Here is a 3,949-nt window from a genome sequence, read left to right on the forward strand (position 1 = left end):
ATTGGAAATTAACTGAAATATGTATTTTAAATATTTCAGATTTCTCTGCATATTTATTTTTCATTTTATTTTCATTTATCTTGGAATTTTTTAATTCTAAGAAAATTGTCTTAATGTTGATTTGCATTATCAATATGCAAAACTAGCATAAGGCAAAATCAAAGTGTTCAAAAGTATATAGAGAACTGAGTTCTCGATAAGTCTAATTGACTTATCGACAAGTCATTTAAGACTTCTCGAATTAGTTCTCGATCAGTCAACTTTCTGACTTCTCGAGGGACTTCTCGATAAGCTTTGTTATGACTTATCGATAAGTCATTGAAGAGTTCTCTACAAGTATTAACTCACAGAGTTCTCTACGAGTGTAATTTTAGACTTATAAATTACTTAGAACTGAGATAATTTAATTTAATAATTTTTTTTGGTAAAATACTTTTGATAAAATTATTATGATTTTGTTTTGATTCATTCAAATAAAAATTGGAAATAATTCAGTCCATTTAGGACAAACTGGGTATTTATTTGACATCTCGATAAGTCCTTTTCTAGTTCACGATAAGAGTCTGAAAAAATGATATATCGATATGTATCTATTCCCTCAATATGACTTCTCGATAAGCAAATTCCAAACGTTTATTTTCAGTTCTCGACAAGTCATTTACCTTTTACTATAAATACCCAAATATCTCGACATACAGCTCTTTACGCCTTCGAGAACTCTAAGTGACCTAATTTTCAAATCCAAACCGGTTTCTTTCTCGTTTCAAGCTCTTTCTCTCTCATTTTTCTTACCCATTCTTTCTTACTCAACAACAATGGCACTCAACAATGTTAGAGCTAATATCCCGAAGAATGGAACTAACTACCTTGCTTTTACTGATGCTAATCAGACCCCTGATTCTTTCAAGGGGTTTGTTAAGTTTTTGTCTGAATCATATCTTGCAGGTGCTTTAACTGCTAATCCAATCCTGTACCTGGATGTTCTGTATGAATTCTGGACAACTGTTGTGGTGAGGACAATTATGAATGACAACTCTACATCTATAGTGGTGAACTGCTCAATTGGAGGCCAACAAATAGAGTTCAATAAGCTAGATGTGAATGCAACTTTGGGTCTTCCAACTGAAAATCTGGTGGAATTGCCAACACAGGATGAGCTAGCTGAGTTCATAGATTTCATCAACTATGGCGGAAGAATCAACCTAGCAAGTCTGAACAGAACAAACCTGAGGAAGGAATGGTATTTCTTGTTTGATTCTATAGTGAGGGCCTTCACCTATAGAAAGACAGGATATGACAACATATCAAGTGTGGTGTAGAAGCTGGTGTTCTCCATAGCCCACAACAAACACTTGAATGTTGGTCTATTGATCCTGGAAGAACTTGCCACCAGGCTCACAATGCCCCTAGCTGCAAGAAGTAAGGAAATTTTCTTTCCCAGGTTTATAATGTCTACTTTAAATCATAAAGTTTTAGACATTCATTTACTTAATGGTATAGATAGCACAAAAACAGGAAATTGTAATCAAGTGTCCAAAATTATATTTGGCTCGCTTACTACAAAGAATAAGGTAAGTGTGAGTCTTAAAATCACTCCAATTATAATGGTGAGGTTTAAGACTTACCCTTATCCTATGCCTGATATGAGAAGCAATGCTAACTCTAGTACAACTATTGCTCTTGTCTCTGTGGAAGTACAAATACAGGAAAACAAACAGGGGCCTTCCCAAGATGAGACCACTTCTTCCATACCACTAGAAGCTAGGAAACCAACCACTTCATCCTCTCAAAAGGGTGAAATGAGTAAAAAGAAGAGAAAGCAGGCAAACCTGACAATAATAAATGAAAGTGGTGAGGAACTGACAGAAACTGAGTCACCCTTGGTCAAAAAGACAAAGAAGGCTAAACAATCTGAGCAGATTGATAAGTGGATTTTATATACATTTAGAACACTTTAGATCGGTTTAAGTTGATGATTTGAACTCAAGTATGTGATATTTTAATGCATATTGTGTTGAGTATGTGCAGGGCTTTAGTTGGAGGCAGGAATGGACTTCTATATGCTTTTATGTTGATAAACGATCAGGAATGGAAGTGCGAGCACTTGCGAGAAGATCATAACGAGAAACAAGAAAACTGCAGAATTTTTTCCAGAAGCCAGGCACGCCCGCGTCCTAGTTTCCAGTAGCATAGTGCGCCCGCGCTCCATATAGGTGCGCCCGCGCTAGGTCGGGAAGGCAGAATCCTGTTTCTAGTACGTTTTGGATATTCTGAGCGGCCAAGTCAGCCTGGAGCATATAAATAAAGAAAAGGAGACAAATTAAACAACAAGGAACAAGGGGAGAACTCTGGAAGCAAAAAGCACACAAGACGGCTAAGAAGAAGAAGATTTAGTTCTATATCATTCTTTTGTATTCTTCTAATTAGGCGATACTTTGGATGCTTGTTTCAAATTTGTTTTCTAAACCTTAAAACTTTAATATTCTCTTGTGGTATTCAGAACCTTTTAACTATCATGTTTTTAGTGAAACCCATGATGACGAGATGTTCGACTATGAACTAATCGTTATCGTGGGATTCTAACGAATTTATTTATGGAGTTTAGTAGTTGATTGCCTTAAAGTTTTCAGTGTGTGATGAATTATTAATTTCCTAGTATGGTTGTGCTTAATCTTCTGGGATGCGTAGCTAATATCTAAGTTGTATTGTTAATCTCTATTGAATGTGAAAGTGGATATAGGGGTTTAGAACTTGCCATGCTAGCATATGTTTATGAATGATTTAACATGCATAATTCGTAGTGTAATTTTAACCATCTTACGCTTCCCTATGTGATCTCAATGGATAACTTGCTCTTAAACCGTTATGTTTTCAAATCTTATAGACATATAGGGTCTAAGCATAATTGGTGTCTACCCAGCTTCTATCTAATTTATGGATGCTGAGTAGTAGGGTACACGTATATTGAAAGATAGCGTGTACTAATTTTGTGTTGTCTAATTAGTTATCATAACCATCACATACTATGAGGCATAAACTCTGAACGAAGTATTTAAAGTTAGAATCCCATGTTTTAATTCATATAAGTAACTTGATTTTTAATCTCTTAGTTAATTCATTCTAGCATAATTACTTTAAATAATCAAACTCAATTTGATACTTGACTTAGCAGTGAATAATAATCATACATTGTTGCATAAGTGCACATTCTAAATTAAACCAATCTCTGTGGGAACGAACTTAACTTAATTTTATACTACTTGTGACCGCGTATATTTGCGTGTTTTTGTGCGAACAAGTTTTTGGCGCTGCCGGGGATCGGTGTTAAATTTAATTTATGTGCTTATCATCAGTGGTCGTTAAAGTTCACTGACTCGTATTATTCTTCTTACAAAGTTTACTTTGGTTGTGTGTGTCAGGTATTCGATCGAGCGTGTATGCGAACACGTTCTCAATCTCGTAAGGACATACTAAAAGAAGTAGAAACAGAAGTGATCATTGCAATGTCAGAACCTGCAGCAGAAACAAAAGCATTGAAGGATTATTCTCAACTGAAAATTAATGACATTCAGTCTAGCATTGTCAGACTAGCCATCGCAGCTAATACCTTTGAAATCACGCCTAGAAAGATCCCAATTTGCACATTAGGGATTTCATCAAAATCTGCGGCCTTCAAGTTCAATGATGTTTCGAAAGATGTTGTGAAACTGAGACTTTTCCCCTTTTCTTTGAGGGATAAAGCTAAGAGCTGGTTGCACTCTTTACCATTAGGTTCTATTGCGACAAGGGAGGATCTTGCTCAGATATTTCTTACTAAATTCTTCCCTATGGCAAAAATAGCCGCAATCAGGAATGCTCTTACTCAATTTGCACATCAGTCGGGATAATCTTTATGTGAAGCTTGGGGGCGCTATAAGGAGATGCTTAGAAAGTGTCCTCATCATGGAAT

At 35.8% G+C, this 3,949-nt stretch overlaps 1 non-coding gene across 1 annotated transcript; it reads right to left on the reverse strand.

Moving 5' to 3' along the window:
- Positions 1-3,842: 3,842 nt before the first annotated feature.
- On the reverse strand, positions 3,843-3,949 carry LOC141709101 (small nucleolar RNA R71). Its single transcript, XR_012569694.1, has one exon. It is a non-coding gene; the product is annotated as a small nucleolar RNA R71 (small nucleolar RNA).

This window comes from Apium graveolens, chromosome 2 (genome assembly GCF_009905375.1).
Source record: "Apium graveolens cultivar Ventura chromosome 2, ASM990537v1, whole genome shotgun sequence".
Classification (NCBI taxonomy): Eukaryota; Viridiplantae; Streptophyta; class Magnoliopsida; order Apiales; family Apiaceae; genus Apium; species Apium graveolens.